This window comes from Myxocyprinus asiaticus, chromosome 40 (assembly GCF_019703515.2).
Source record: "Myxocyprinus asiaticus isolate MX2 ecotype Aquarium Trade chromosome 40, UBuf_Myxa_2, whole genome shotgun sequence".
Lineage (NCBI taxonomy): Eukaryota > Metazoa > Chordata > Actinopteri > Cypriniformes > Catostomidae > Myxocyprinus > Myxocyprinus asiaticus.
The window spans coordinates 12,513,407-12,531,219 of NC_059383.1; the positions used below are offsets into that span (position 1 = coordinate 12,513,407).

The 17,813-nt window shown below is 39.3% G+C and overlaps 1 protein-coding gene across 4 annotated transcripts in view; it reads right to left on the reverse strand.

The window, feature by feature from the left end:
• LOC127431062 (delta-sarcoglycan-like) overlaps positions 1 to 17,813 on the reverse strand; it is a 355,719-nt gene that overhangs the window by 104,202 nt on the left and 233,704 nt on the right. The window lies entirely within an intron of this gene.

Below are 17,813 nucleotides of genomic sequence, written 5' to 3' on the forward strand. Positions count from 1 at the left end.
AAACATTTAATCATGCAAGAGACTGCTTGGAAAATATAGACAAACCATATATTGCAGTAATCATTTATTTATTTACTTCATGTCCCATTAGTCATTCTGATATTTTTATGCTTTACACAGACGAACTGTAACAAGGATAATATGGCATGGTATGTGTAAGTCTCTGTAACTGTAACATTTACATATACAAATTGAGCCGAAATATCAAAGCTGAAGTGCATCTTTTAATGATGTATAGGTTGTCATGGTTAAATAAGAAATGTATGGCAATAACATGCATTAAATTAAAACAATACCGATTGCGAGGCCGTCGGCGATCTTTGCATGATCCGCCCCACCCCCACCCCCAAACAAAGAATGTTTAACTTCACCATCCCCCTTGAATTAATTGTATTTATTTCAAATCGACCACTGTTGTTGGGGAATGCCATTTGTCAGTTTTTTGGCAGAATCTGGTAAATTTCAGAGTACATCATCATTCGAAATAAACATGTCGAAGCGTTCATTGTATCAACCAAGTATCAAGCAACTTCGTTTCAAGGCAGAGTGATAAAAAGTTATGTAAAACAAACAGAACAAACAGAACATGAGGCTTAACCATTCCCTGGTGAAAATGACCTCTGGCTGAGGTGTTTGATCATGAAAGACGCGTACGGTATGGTCTTTCCCCCCTTCGATCTAGGATGGGCGATCAGGATTGTATTAAATTCTGTGGCCACCAAATTTACGACTATCTCATCAACCCACAGACCACTTTATTGAATCAGGACCAAGGGAGATTGAATAGCCTTATTTCAAGGAACAACATCAGGGAGGAGTGTCCACTTCAAGGTCTTAATAGATTCCTCCACACACTGTAGGGGGTTTAACTCTTAAGGGGACGTCACCTAATGTAATTACTTTCATCTTTCTCTTTCTGCTCTGCTACAGTGGCCATACATTCAGTATGGTTTGAATTTTTCTTTTGGAGTCAAGTCAGGGCCCTGCACAGGTTCAGTGTCTATGCACACATACAAAAGATGTACGTGTAAATGTTATGTACAAAAATCTAATACTGATGAAATCACCCTGATATGACCAGTGTGTGGTGAATTGCCCAAAAAAGTAATCCACTACAAATACTAATTAGTTCTTTATAATTGTGATTAGATTTCTGTTTACTTCATAGAAAAAGTAATTGTCACACATCAGCTATAACAGAAACAAACAGATTTTTGAAAATATGAACATATGAATTCATGTTTTAAATGTATTATATACAGGGTTGCAAGGGTTACTTTTTTAAATGTATTCCACTACAGATTACAGAATACATGCTCAAGGTCAGTAATGTATTCTAAATACTTTGGATTACTTCTTCAGCACTGGTAGATTTGTTCACTTGTTTTGACTATAAAAACTCTGCCAGTACAGTAAGACAAAATACACGTTAAAAATACATTCTCTGAAAAACCTAAATATCTTATGCAGTGTTGTTTCTAAAACAAGATCAATCAAATTTATCTTGTTTTAAGGATTTTTAGATATTTTTACAGGAAAAAAAAAACAAACAACAAAAAAAAATATTATCAAGAATATGATTTTTGCCCTAATATCAAAGGTCTTACTAGAAAAAAAGAAATTATGATCCAATGTGAATTTTCTTGATAAATAAATATGATCGTGCCTGGAAAAATGTGCATGTAAAATGGCTAGAAATAGTATTTTAGCTTAGCGTAATGCTGACAATTTACACAAGGTTTATTTCTATTTCCTCTGCTCCATACTTACTTCAAACTTACTTCTCTGTCTGCTCATTTGAATGTAACACATCATAAGAAAGTTTTTCACCGCTGTTGAAATGGACTTTGGATCGCATCATTTATATTTATAAATGTTTTCCAACTGAAAGGACTAAATATTAAATGAAACAAATGACAATAAAATGCAAAGTAATCTCTTCAGTAATCAAAATACTTTTTGAATGTAACTGTATTCTAATTACCAATGATTTAAATTGTAACTGTAGTGGAATACAGTTACTTATATTTTGTATTTTAAATACGTATTCCCATTACATGTATTCCATTACTCCCCAACACTGATTATATATAAATATTATTTTAGAATTATGTGTAACCCAAGTAATGTACTTAAAATTACTGTAATCCTTTTACAAGAATTTAAAGTGCAATGCGTTACACTACTTTCTGACTAAAAATTTATTAGATTAGAGTTACTAATTACTTTGTAATCAGATTGCACCCAACGCTGGATGAGACACATTTTTGTGCATCACAAATCATAATTTCTGGTTTCAGGAGAGTTGATAAATGTTATGTAGAGACATTTTTATGCATTTCATTTCTAACATATTTATTTTTAGGATCTTGATGTTTATTGTTGACATTTTAGTTCCGACATATTGAAGATGTATTCTACTACAGACTCGATATCTGGATTATTTATCAATTGATCCTAATGTGAAATATATGAACAAACATTAAGCTGGCTTGATATTGACATTGATATATCAATCCCAAATCTCAGTAGAACACCAGCAACATCAGCCTGAGCTAATTAATTTAATAAAACATCACAACCTGCCCATCTTCATCCCCCTCATTCTAAACTCTGAAATATTCTAAACACATCCTGGTTCATTGCAAGTAGAAGAGTTTCAGACCGCATGCCAAAAGCTTTTTAGATAATAACAGATATGGACAATTCTGCATTACTTTGTCTGTAGCAACTGAAAAACTAGTGACAAAAGGCCTGTGGGAGACACACATAAACTATAAAACAACTTTCACCTCTTGAACAGAAAGTGAAAACAAATGACCGTACCATTTATGTTAGAAATAATAATAATAATAATAATAATAATAATAATAAGTGCTCTTTGGATGTCACTCTGACAGTTTACTTTATATCAATGCTGTCTGACTGCCTATTGTCCAGCCCTAGTGGTTAAAAACAGACTGGTTCTTTTATAGCTGGGGTTGAGAGTTTCAGACTCATTTAGATTGGTTTCAGATGGGAACAGGGAACAGTTAAAGCTACTCTTTCAGAGCATGCTGCATCAAAGTATTTACTGATGCCTGGCTGGTAAAATCCCCACCCTAAACCACAATAATATAAACAAGTACAGAACACTTTACTACCCTTTTAGTTTACTTTCAGCATACTGCTTTAAGTCAAATGTAGTTTAATTAACGGAATGTCTATTTGCACCCTGGCGTAAATAGCATCTGCCACACAGGGCAGCTATTTGCACCCCAAAAGTCTGGTGAAACCAAAGGAATATACAACAAATCAATCAATAGATGTTGCTGAAGTGGCATGGGGTGTAAAGATGGTGTGTGAATGTGTACTGTTGTCCTATCGAATCCGTGTTTTGTCCCACTCTTTTTCCATCCGATTTCAGGTTTCCACTCTTAATATTTCCTTTAATACTAATAATAATCGATACAAATAAATATAAATGTTGATTTCATCACAGTGATTTGGTCACGGTGAGTGCAGAGAAGGGTTTGATCTGGGAAACCATGGTTACTGTAGTAAAACCAAGGTAATTTTTTCTAAGGTAAGGTTAGGGTCAGATTTAGGTGTAGAAGTTAATGTAGTGTTTCTGTGGGACTCTAAATAAACACAATTCACACACTGCAGTGAATCCCATGTACTGTATGTTAGTATTTAAAGATGGGTGCAAATAGTATCTGATACTATTTGCACCAGGGTGCAATTAGTTCCATTCTTTGCACCAGGGTTGGGGTGCAAATAATAGCTGCTACTATTTGCACTGGGGTGTAATTAGCATATACCATTATTTGCACTAGGATGAAAATAGCATCTGCCTTTAATTAATTGCTAACAATATATTGTTATAGATACAAACATTAACATCTGTATTTATAAGCTATAAATGGAAAATAAAGATGAATTTACTTTCTCTAATATGACTGTCTGTCAATGTTGTTATCACACTGAAAAACAACCTGACACCAACCTGACAACATTTATTAAAGTTGAAGTGTGTGATTTTTTTTAAATGTTAAAATAATTTGTTATCTCGGTTTAATGTGAAAAGTAAACTATAAGTAAGCCACTCATAGATTGATTCCAGCAAAAACTGCATCCGTCTGACCAATGACAGGTGGGAAAATGTTCGGGAAACCTCTTTGAAAACTGTCAATATCTTTGCAATTTTGTTTGGTGATACTAGTGGCATAAAAATTACACCCTCTTTAAATTTATTAATATAGTAGCCTGCAATAATTAAAGCCAACATTACATCCTTAGAAACAGATGACAGAAAAATCATTTTGAAACATAGTTTGTGCCCATAGTTGTCTACCAAGTGCTCCATGGATCAAAATTATTGATGTACTCTATGTAGGGCTGTCAATCGATTAACATTTAAAATTTTGTTTGGAGCATCTCACTGATAGTCAATGTCATAAATGGCATATTTTTAGGATGCTGTGGCAATTTAAATGTAGTGGGAACATGGAAAATCGCATTCCAAGGTTATCCCTGTATTCTGTTCATCTTTGTCCACCTGTTGTGCTTACTCCTAAGCGAATGGTTCTCATTCTGTGGCTGTGTTGCTTGTGAGGTTTGTTGAGGCATGCTGCCATCTATTGACATGGCTCGTAAAAACAGATGTACTTCAAGCTTGAATTGCTGGTATGGTAGGAAAATGCGTCCTTTTATTACAAACTTTCTGTACACGTCAGTGGGCACGATTAATTATGTTAATTTTCACTAAATAACTAAATTAAAGCATTAAAATGACAGCCCTAATTCTATGCAAAAAAAAATCTTATTTTAGTCTTGTGACAGCCTCAATGTGCTCACAGAGAATTCTTCCTTATGGTTCTTCTGGTTGGTCTCTACACATGGGGGTTAACTACTTCCTCCCGTGGGAGTCTCCCACTGGCATTGATCCACATTTCAAAGGCGTTCTGACCTACCCCAGCTCCTCTATACCCACTCTGTCTTTTTTATGCTTTTCATAATGCATAATCTTTTTGGAGGTACAAACAAAGGCTTGATAAATGGAATTGTATTCTGCAAAAGACAAAAAGGCATTGCGCTTTTACACACTGTGCTTATGTTTGTCCACGGAGACAGAGAGGCAGGCCGCCTGCTAATGTAGGCCTGTGATATAGAACAAAATCGGTCAGTTGCATCACTCTCTTATTTTTCACTAGACGAAGAGTGCAAGAGCATACAATTATAGTAACATCTAAGAGAAAACACCTCAGGGTATGCATGCATAAAAAAAACAAAAAAACTTTTAAAAGCATTACATAACGGTGATGTTGGAATAGGGCAAGGTTAACGCTAATCTTAAATTATATATGTATGTATGTCTGTGTTATAATTATGATATAACTATGTTATTTCAATGTAACAGAATTAAACAGACTGGTCTTTGGTTTGTCAATACATTTTGAACAAATGTATATGACATGTTATAAAATATTATAAATATGATTTAACAATGTTATTACAATATAACATTAAACAGACTTTACTGTAGTTTGGAATAATTCATTTGGTCCAGCTATGAAATAGATGTTATAAATATGTTATAAATATGATATAACAATGTTATAACCATGGTATAACTAGGTTAATACAATGTAGCAGCATTAAATAGATTTCTCTGTGAGAAATTAAATGTGACATTAAATGTGGTACAATTTAAGTGTCCGTGAGTATACAATCTTATATAAGCTTACAGTATTTTATTTGCTCAGATGGCGCCGAGTATGGCTGCTGCGTAGTAGTGTTTTGTTTGTTTTGTTCACAGTTCTTATGTTTTTTGTCTTGGATGTTGTCTGCCTTATTGTCTATGACAGACAAACACTTTTGGACATTGGTTCAGCAATTTCACACCGTAAACCGGACTTCAAATTCCTCAATGCCGACCCGCTGTTTACAAACACACAGTCCGGACGCGGAAATGCAAAAGGAAAAGGGGAAACAGAGCCGGCGTTCTCATCAGAGTAAGATGCCGCGCAAATCGACCCCCGCTACCCACTATTCTACTGGCAAATGTTCAGTCTCTGGATAACAAGCTCTACGAGCTGAAAGCTACCAAGGGAATTCACAGCGGTCATTATCACAGCTGTGTACATCCCGCCACAAGCTGACACAGACCGGGCACTCAAGGAACTGTATGGGATTATAAGTGAGCAGGAAACCGTGCACCCTGAGGCCGCGTTCATTGTGACCGGGGACTTTAATAAAGCCAGTTTAAAATCAGTCGCACCAAAATACCACCAGAGGTTAGTTCACTCTCCATCTCTGTAGCGGATGTAACCCGATCCTTCCGACGGGTGAATATCCGCAAAGCCACGGGCCCAGACGGCATTCCGGGCCGCGTCATCAGAGCATGCGCAAACCAGCTGGCTGGTGTTTTTACAGATATTTTCAACCTTTCCCTCTCCTTGTCTGTAGTCCCCACATGCTTTAAAACATCCACCATTGTGCCTGTTCCAAAGCAATCAAAAATAACTTGCTTAAATGACTGGCGTCCTGTTGCTTTGACCCCCATCATCAGCAAATGCTTTGAGAGACTAATCAGAGATTACATCTGCTCTGTGCTGCCTCTCTCTCTTGACCCATTGCAGTTTGCTTACCGCAACAACCTCTCCACTGATGATGCCATTGCATCTACAATACACACTGCTCTCTCCCACCTGGAAATAAAGAACACTTATGTGAGAATGCTGTTTGTAGACTACAGCTCAGCATTCAACACCATAGTGCCCTCCAAGCTAGATGAGAAACTCCGGGCTCTGGGCTTAAACAGCTCGCTGTGCAGCTGGATCCTGGACTTCCTGTCAAGCAGACGCCAGGTGGTTAGAATAGGCAGCAACATCTCCTCATCATTAACTCTCAACACTGGAGCCCCACAGGGCTGTGTTCTCAGCCCACTATTGTATTCCCTGTACACACATGACTGTGTGGCAACACATAGCTCCAATGCCATCATTAAGTTTGCTGATGACACGACAGTGGTAGGTCTGATCATTGACAATGATGAAACAGCCTACAGAGAGGAGGTGCACACTCTGACACACTGGTGTCAGGAGCACAACCTCTCCCTCAATGTCAGTAAGACAAAGGAGCTTGTGGTGGACTTCAGAAGAAAAGACAGAGAACACAGTCCCATCACCATCAATGGAGCACCGGTGGAGAGAGGCAGCAGCTTCAAATTCCTGGGTGTCCACATCACTGAGGAACTCACATGGTCCATCCACACTGAAGTCATTGTGAAGAAGGCTCATCATTGCCTCTTCTTCCTGAGATGGCTGAGGAAGTTTGGAATGAACCGCCACATCCTCACATGGTTCTACACCTGCACTGTAGAGAGCATCCTGACTGGCTGCATCTCCACCTGGTACGGCAACAGCATAGCCCACAACCGCAAAGCACTGCAAAGGGTGGTGCGAACTGCCAGACACATCATCGGAGGTGAGCTTCCCTCCCTCCAGGACATATATACCAGGCGGTGTGTGAAAAAAGCTTGGAGGATCATCAGAGACTCCAGCCACCCGAGCCATGGGCTGTTCTCACTGCTACCATCAGGCAGGCAGTATTGCAGCATCAGGACCTGCACCAGCCGACTCCATGACAGCTTCTTCCCCCAAGCAATCAGACTTCTGAACTCTTGATCTCCCACGATCCAAATACATCAGCACTGCACTTTATTACCCTTACTCTTATATCTCACACCGGACTGTCATAAATTATATTATAATATATTATATTCTCTCTTAACAACTTACTACCAACCGACAGCCTGAATGTCAATACAGTACAATTCAACCTACTGTACATTCTATATATACTACTATATATACTTTTATATATATATTTTTATTTTTATTTTTTATTTTTATTGAATAATGTGTATCTATATAGTGCGTATTGTATACTGTACAGTGTATGTTATTATTTGTATATTGTTGTGTGTAATTATGTGTATATCAGATGTTTAAATTGTGCTGTGTTAATTTGATGTTATTGTAAATTGGTATATGTCTCATCACTGTCACGACTGCTATATTGATCGGAACTGCACCCAAGAATTTCACACACCATTGCACTTGTGTATATGGCTGTCTGACAATAAAGTGATTTGATTTGATTTGATTTGCTCTTTAAATCTCAAAATCTACTGAACAAGCCACCTGCAGCCTTTTACAGTGCGCTCATTAGAATGTCGGAGCAACACTTATAACCTTTCATATTCTACTGAGCTTAAATTAATTACCTCATAATTGTTAAAGGAAAGAACTGAGCATAATTCTATCATGTTTAAAAATCTGATCCACTAAGTGAATTGCAAATTCTACAGCTACTTAATTTCAATCTGGCAATTGCAAATATTGTTTTTTCCACAGTGTCCGAAATCAAACAATTGCATATATAAACAGATGGTGTTGCGTGCCGCGATCATTACCCTAAGGATTTGTATTTGCTCTACATCTGGTCTTTCTTTATGACAAACACCCTTGACACCAGCAACACACTCAATCTCGCACGGCCACCATTGTGAAACTTGGGAGTGCAACGGTGGCCTGTTCTGCCTCCTCATTTCCATTTAGCTCCCTTACAATTAATTACATTTGTCAGGGGAGTAAAATCTGTTACATTTCCCTTTTGCACCTATGCGTGACCTTTCTATGCTGCTGCTAAGTGGAGGGTTTGAAAATTATTGGCAGCCACACTGCAAAAAAAAGCTCTGAATGAAAAAATCATAAATCCAACAATGTGGCACCTGAGTACTTTAGATGCAAATCGGACCAATTCAATCCGAATAAAGTCAACAGGCTGCTTGAAAGAACAATAATTTTGTATGCTTTCTCTTTCAATCTCTCTTATACTTTTGCTGATCCAGCCAAACTGAAAATGCAAAATTGCAGAGAAACTAATCAGGCTCACTTGAATGTGCTGTGCTTTCGCCCGCTTATGGAGTTAATGCGCTAAGCATTTTCCTCTATGGGGAGTAGACAAAGTACGATTTCAACACAGAAGAAACCTGACATGGCTAAGAAATTATAAGTGAAGTGTGTAATTTCTGCACCACTAGCAGTATCAAATGGAATTGGGAAAATAATAAATGTTTTTAAACAGGTTCCTTGAACACTCCCCTGTCTTCCCTTGGTCAGCTGAACAGATAGTCCCACATCAGTCTCACCCCATTGGTTGAGCCAAAGTTGCTATGTCAGGCAGGTTGGGATGCTTAAACAAACAGAGCAATGTTTTGATTGAGCCACAGCATTTGTACTTTTCTGGGAAATCAACCTACGAATGGCTTAATTATGCTGTGTTCACTTTGAGTCCTCAGACTCAAATTATTTTTTTCTATGACAATGCTCATTGTGCCACAATGGACAATATGCAGCTTTGCTGTTGATGTAAAATATTTAATCACTACATTAATTAATTACTTCTTCTGCATACAGTGTATGCAGCGCTCTGCACATGTCAAGCATGAGGAAGTATAATCAAGCTTTTCTCATGAACGTGTCAAGGAGACTGCCGATGTCAAGATTTAAAGTAAAAAAGGAGTTACATTTTGGTCTATTTCTCACCCAGAATCAATTGTGTCACTTCAGAAGACATGGATTAAACAGTCCTTTCCGCTGCCGTTATGTCCTTTTTGGAGCTTTAAAGTTTTGGTTTGCATTGACAAACACATCATATATGCTTCAAAAAGGTCTTTGTTTGTGTTCCACAAAAGAAAGTCATGCAAGTTTGAGATGGCATAAAGGTGAGTGATGAGATAGTTATGATTATTGGGTGAAATATTCCTTTAAGAACAAAGGAAGCGCTCCAGGTAACACTGGCTATTGTCAGGTGTATTTTGTTGATTCATGTCTTTTATTTTGAAATTCTAGTTCCTGTTTCATGTCATGTGTTCCTGTTTCCCTTGTCATGTGATTTCTGTTTTCCCTCCATGTTCATGTGTCATGTTTTCATTGGTTTATTGTTTAATTATCTTGTTATCAGTTCTGTTTGTTCATTGGTTTATGTTCTCCCATGTCTTGTATTTAAGCCCTCATGTTTGCATTGTCTGGTTGTCTGTATTGAATGTGATTGTATGTGTTTGTCAAGTCATAGTCAAGTCATAGTCAAGTCAAGTCATAGTCAAGTCATAGTCAAGTCATAGTCAAGTCATAGTCAAGTCATAGTCAAGTCATAGTCAAGTTCATGTTTATGATTTATGTTTCACGTTTCTAGTTAGGGTTTTTTTGGTTCATGTTTATAAATAAACTGCACTTGGGTTCTTCATCTTCACGTCTTCGTCATTGCCATCATTGTCAGCAGCCAGCATACGTTACAGAATACTTGACCCACCATGAACCCAGCAGTTTTACTTCTGCGCCTACATCAGGGGAATCGTCCCCTGGAGGACTATGTTGAGGACTTCTGCGGTCTAGCCAGCCAGGTGGACTTTAATGAGGTTGCCCTCAAAGACTATTTTAGATTTGGACTGAATGAGTCCATTTCTTTTTTGATGCCTGGCGGTCGCAGTTCCCTCAGCCTGGCTCAATATATCGACCTCGCCCTATGGTTCATTGGTTCCACGTTCACTGTGGGGGAGGCGGATGCCGAGCCAGAGTTCCACGTCATGGCCGCCGCCGAGCCAGAGTTCCACGTCATGGCCGCCACCGAGCCAGAGTTCCACGTCATGGCCGCCGCCGAGCCAGAGTTCCACGTCACAGCAACGCCTCAGCCTGCTCCATGCCACGTCACAGCAACGCCTCAGCCTGCTCCATGCCACGTCACAGCAACGCCTCAGCCTGCTCCATGCCACGTCACAGCAACGCCTCAGCCTGCTCCATGCCACGTCACAGCAACGCCTCAGCCTGCTCCATGCCTCGTCACAGCAACGCCTCAACCTGCTCCATGCCTCATCACAGCAATGCCTCAGCCTGCTCCATGCCACGTCACAGCCACACCTGAGCAGTGGGACCTGGAGATGGTTCCCACCCTTATACCCACCCTTAGTTCTCCTGAGCAGGCAAGGGGAACTTTCGGCCCTCCGACCCCGCCTGGACCCTCCAAGCCCTGGACTTCTCCTTGGCCTGTCAGTCCCTCGACATTGCCTCAGCTCTGCGTTCCCTCAGCTCCACTGCGGTCCTTCAGCCTGTCGGCTTTGCTGGGGTCCCTCGTCCCTCCGGCTCCTCCTTGGTCTGTCGGTCACCTGGCTCCGCTTTGGCTCTCCGATCCTCTGGCTGCGCCTCGTCCCTCCGATCTGTCAGCTTCACCGGGGACCTCCTTCCCTATGGCTCCACCTTGGTCCTCAGTCCCACCGGCTCCACCTCAGTCTTCCGATCCCTCAGCTCCGCCTTGCTCCTCCGAGCCTCCAGCACCGCCTTGGTCCTCCCTGCCATCGGCTCCACCCTGGCCCTTCGAGTCTTTGGCTACTCTCTGGGCACCATGTTCCATGGCTCCACCCCTCGAGCCTCTCATGGCTCCACCCCCCACAGACTTTGCCTTGGTCCCATGCCCCTCGCCCTGTCTCGCCATGCCACGCCCCACACCTCAAGACACCCCCCCCCCAGCTCCCTACAGAACTTTGAATTTATGTCATGTTTTACGTGTTTTGGTTATGTGTTGGGGTGTCAGGAGCCACCACTTAGTGGGGGGGATATGTCAGGTGTATTTTGTTGATTCATGTCTTATTTTGAAATTCTAGTTCCTGTTTCGTGTCATGTGTTCCTGTTTCCCTTGTCATGTGATTTCTGTTTTCCCTCCATGTTCATGTGTCATGTTTTCATTGGTTTGTTTAATTATCTTGTTATCAGTTCTGTTTGTTCATTGGTTTATGTTCTCCCATGTCTTGTATTTAAGCCCTCATGTTTGCATTGTCTGGTGGTCTAGTATTGAATGTGATTGTATGTGTTTGTCAAGCCATAGTCAAGTCAAGTCTAGTCAGGTTATAGTCAAGTTCATGTTTATGATTTATGTTTCACGTTTCTAGTTAGGGTTTTTTTTTTTGGTTCACATTTATAAATAAACTGCACTTGGGTTCTTCATCTTCGCGTCTTCGTCATTGCCATCATTGTCAGCAGCCAGCATACTTTACAGCTATAATAAAATGATATATCAAACAGAAATGTGTAAATTACTTTTAATATTTGAGGCCGCTGCCATATTGATTTTTTAACATGATGTCACAACAATCAAATCAGAGCTTTCAAAAAATTATCAAGTTTCCAACATAAAATCAGAAATTCGACAAAGATGTGAATTTTTTATTTTTTTTGCCCAATCTAAAAAAAGAAACAAATAAAAACAAAACAACATTTGACAGTGACGTGGTGCCTTACACGTATCACAGCAGTTTCAAGGTAAAATGTCCACAAAGTGGCGCTAAAAACGAGTTAAATTTTCTCCCAAACAGATGAGGTTAAGATTAATGCTCTATCGACCTTTAACAAAACCTATCTACCTCCCTACCCTAAACCTTAAACCTAACCGATAATGTCATAAAAGCAAATGTGACATGATAAACACAGCTGCTGAAGAAATCATAACACTTTGTGGTGCTTTTATGTTGTGGCTCACTTATTGACTTGCATGCTCTTCAGGACTCATACCCCAGTCCTTCGCATCTCAACTGCAACACTTTAACAATTACTAACATGCTATTTGATTATGCTCGAACAAGTTTGTAAATGTTGTTAGTTATGTAATGCAGATGTTCAAATGTATTGCCTTATACACACTATGCACTATAGTAATTGTTTTGTTGTCATAAGTTAGGATTGCATGAGGAAAAGGGTGAAAAGTATGTGTTTATGAACTAATAATTTACCATTTTACTAGTGATTTGTGTGAAAGGAAATAAATTAATTGTTGTTGTAGCACTTCCAGAGTTGATTTCACCAGGAAACTGCTGCAGTATGTACGACTTGCACATAAAATCCTTTTGCAAAAATGTAGATATTGCCCTGTTTCAGAGACGTCACTTTTTTGTGACCATCAGCAGGAGGAAACAATGGCGGTGAATGGAAAAACACCCGTGAAATGATATCAAGAAAAAGATCAAAACTGCTTTTGATCCATGCCAAGTCCCAGGAAAAGTTCATACAGGTCTGAAGACAGCACAAATATAGCCAAATTGGACTTTTGCGGACATTTAAATATCTTTTAAATATCCACGATTCATCTCCGTATGCCAGTGAGTCTGATGTGTGACCGGCGAGTACACACGCCCACCGGTGCATCACCATAAACATCTCTCATTCAGACATTATAATTTTTTGTTTTTGTTTTCAGGTCTGATTTGGTCACAATATTACTGTAACAAGCTCTTAGTTCAGGGCAATGGAGGAGTCAGGAGACAACGAAGCAGGTTCAAGGACAGTCATTTTATTGTCCTTCTGCACTGTACACACAATCGACGGTAACCGTCGATAACAAAGGAATAGGAACTCTAATAACTGAAAGCACTCTAAACATAAACAAACACAATCTATCTCTCTCTCTCTCTCTCTCTCTGAGTATGGGCTGTCGTGCTTGGCGAACACTCTCTCCCCCTCTGATGCTTCGGCGTGCCTTTTAAGCCTCCCTCCGCCATCACTATAATGAGAGACAGGTGTTAGAAATAATTATGAGCCAGGTGACGAGCCTTACCGCTCTCCCTCTCCCGCAGACTGACACATGACCACGCCCCCCATGCCACAATTACAAAACATCTTTGATGATCCCGTCTGTGTCAATGTAAAAGCTGCTTTTAACTCCTGAAAAAGCCTTTTGTCACATCCCACAGTGCAGCACATTGAAGGTATATGGAATGTTGGTCACAAATATGGCAGTGCAGTCATACAGTAACACCACATGAAACAGGTCAATAGTACAGTGGTTCTATGAGAGCAGGTAATGTTTCTTACAGTCAGAAACTTGTTATTATGGTAATTCTAACATGACATGAATGCACCATTATAGTTGTCTCTGCATTTTAAGCTGGGATTGTAGAAAATATTTTAACGCTGTAAAAAAGATCCACTTCATCTATAAAGGTGCATTCAATTTGTAGATATCCTCTTGTTTTCACATGTCTGTAATTTCATAGTCCTTTAAATGAAAATAGTATGATATAAAAAGGATTTGACAAAGAGTGTACTTTCCCTGCATTTGCTCTGCTGTTCTTCCATGGTTTTCTAAATTTTTGTCCCATGGAAAAATTATGCTAAAGTAAGCTGAAGACAAACGAGTCCAACACAATAAAAAAGTACACAAGTCTGACTTGCTGCACCAAAGCTGGAGGCTTTTTTTCAGCCCAAGAGGGCAAAAAAATAATTTGCTAGACCTGATACGTTAACCAATGCTGTAGCTGGGTTAATAGAATGCCGTGCCATTTTCAACCTGCAGACAAATAAGACCTGCCACTGTGGCACCTCAACACCATCCATAAACTGAAAATAACACTGATCTTCTAGCTGCTACAAACTCTCTACAATCTCTAAAACCCTCCTCTACAGGGCTACATGAGGACTGTAGACATACTGACTCATAAACCACTCTTTAACAGTGAGTCATCAATGCAGATTAACAGAGGACTGAACCCGAACAGAGAGTGATTTTAAATGCTGAAGTATTTCCTTTACATACATATAAAGTCTCTGAGACAATAGTTGAACCTGCAATAGTACTTAAAAAATTACTTGTTTGCTGTATGCAAGCAGCCATAAAAATCATTATCTTGTTGAAGCATGTTTAGTTGGGTTTCATTTGGTATGGGTCGTTTGAAGCCAAAAATCTGAAGAGCAAAGTATGTGAAGCCAACAAAACTCACCGTGCCATTTACTATTACTGTAAGCATGATGGAAATAATAATTGCAATGGAAATGTTGTACCATATACAAGGGTGGGCATTGGTGGACAGTGCCCCCCCCCCCCCCCCCAGTTGACACATCATGCCCCCATTAAGTAAGAAATTATCAATTACCAAATTAACCTTTTATAATAATTTTCTCTCTTCACTTAAACATGCTAGTATTTGTAACCTGTGCTAACAATTTGCAGCAACAGGATCAAATTAACTCAAGGGAACACTGATCTCCCCATGGGTAACTTAAAGTAACACATTGTCATTTAACATAACATAAACAGAATTGTGACCCCAATTTAATTCTAAATGACAATTAATAGCATCCACATATAGTCCCAAAACCTTGCACAGACCTACCAATGCCAATGGCTAGTCCCCAAGCATAATCAACAACAGTAGTCATAACCTTACATACACATGATTACTGTGCGAGCTGCAGTCTCAGCTTGCTGTGATTCTGAGTAGTAGCAGCATAGATTTAAGAAAGTGGTTTGAAGAGTCATCGTCAACTTTGACCAACATCAACAGAGTGTGAATCAGAGTGGAGAGTGATTGAATCATTGACAGAGAAGCAGGTGGGCATGCTATCGTGAATACTAGCAATAGTGGTGTTGCACTTTGTGTTGTTCTATTGATGTTTCATGGTTTTGGTTGTTTTATTATTGTGTCGAAGCTAAAGAGCTTTTGATATGGTGATGCATGTTTATTAAATGTACAGGATTATATGTTACTTGAATACAAATAGGCTGTGGTGTAATTTATTAATTTATCGCAATTGTTGTAGGCTGGACTATTTTGTTTGTATGATGTTTTGGTGTTATGAGATGTTTTATTATAACATGTGGTCTATTTCAATTATAACTACTGACTGGGTTGTCTTGTATTGTATTGTGATGTGGACATTGTTTTAGTCTATCTGTTTCTCAGATTATAAAATAGTGTGCCCCCCTATGAAAACGGAATGGCAACTCTTTATGTTCTGGCGATGGCACTGCAAATATAGATTTAGGATTAATTTGTTTCCAATCCTCTCAATGAAAGTCATCAAGCCAAAACAGATTAAGAAACTAAACTGTGTTGCTCTGTTAAAATATGTTATAGACATAATAAACCTTAACATTGAAATTAGCATTAGTTCAGGCCAAAGCATAAAGGAGCAAAAATCATGCCAAGTGGCTACTCAAACCTTGGTCGAAAGAAAATCGTACAGGTTTGGAACATTAAGCTGCAAAAATGATGACACAATTTTCATTTTTGGGTGAAATATCCCTTTAAAAGGCCCATGAAACACAGATACCCATCCCTCCATGATAGTAGTTGCTCCAAGGCTAGCCTCTCACCTCATTAGTAAGCAGTGTTTCTAAGGTACTGCAAAAGAGCAGAGCTGCCTGGCTTCAAGCCCAGATCTGATGAAGTTCCTCCTTGTTAAATATGGGTATTTTGGACTCTCGAGCCAGGGGTAAAGAAAATGGCCTAACCTTATTGGTCACATTGAAAATGTACTGGCACAGGATGAAGGAAGGTGAGACACTGTGTCCTAACACAGACAGACAAAGGACTCAGATGGGAAGGTGAATGGCTTATTCAGCCAAAAGACTAAATTATGTTAGCCAATATTCTGTAATAGCTGTCGAAAGCAGGAGGAGTATTACTTGCAAATTCACAAGTGGATCTCAATTTTTCCAGCATACATCATAAAAACAACTCACACTAGGGATGCTGTCTTCTTGAAGTCATTCTATACGGTCTCTGTTGCCTTTAAAGACCATATTTTATCAAAAAGTGTGGCTTTTAGCCTGTTAGCTTGGATTCATTTCATATGCTGGCATGTTCCTTAACCCTATAAGTTTTTGTTTCCTTGGGGAAACAAACATTTAAGAGGTTGGGGAGAGGAGCAATGGTTTTGATGGGGTTTTGGGCACTTCTCAGCTTGCAAATTTATGTTCTTAAAACATTTTCATAACATTGCATTGTGGTTGTGGGGAACATGTAAAGAAATAGTGCAACATTTTCTGTACGTTCTTTTAACTAAGAATGTTTTCTCCTAACATTGTGAGAACTTTTATCTAATATGTACAATGTCATTAGGATGTTCCATTAAAATTTTTAGCAAAGTTTTTTCCCAACCTATAATGTTTTCCAAAGTTGTTAGAAAATTAGGTGATTGTCAGCTGGTCGGATTGGGAGACAAGAAGGCCATACAGGTAAACAAGAGGAACACTTGCTTTGCCAGGCCGGGAGACCAGCTAAACCTGTCTAAACCAGGTAAGACTAACTTAAAATAGCTTAGACCAGAAAACCACCTTAGGCTGGTTTAAGCTGTTTTTATGCCTGATCTCATGAAAATTATGTGACTTTTGCAACATTTTGCTAAATATTATTACGTGAGTAATTACATGTTTTGCAGCAGTTCCTTGGTGAAATATCCACTTTGTGGCGCTAAAAGAGAGTTAAATGTTCTCCCAAACAAATGAAGTTTTTAAGGTTAATACTCTATCAGATTTGAAATCAATAAAACCTATCTCCCAGTGCTAAACCATAAGTGTCATAAAAGCAAATGCGAGATGAAAAACACAATTGCTGAAGCAACCCTATCTTCATTTCCTCACTGGCCTTCCCATCCTCAGAGCTTAAATGACTAAACTGGCATGAAGGGGCCTCCAGCGATGTCACAGCAACATCAGCACATCATCACTTGATCATTTAGAAGCTCCCTACACCAGCTTTTGAACTGACACTTATTGTTTCCCCACAAGAATTTAGTTAATTCTGGTGTGAGCCTCGCCCCCAGGTCAAAAGAGCTGCAATGTGTGCAAGCGTGTCTGTATGTGTGTGTAAATGAATTGCTTTTCTAGAGCTCAGTGATTCATGTTCACAGTTGACCCGTGCCTCACATGAAAGTGACAGGTGGTTGGAGGAACTGTTACAAAATGGCAGAGTTAGTGGTGACACACATTTCCATAAT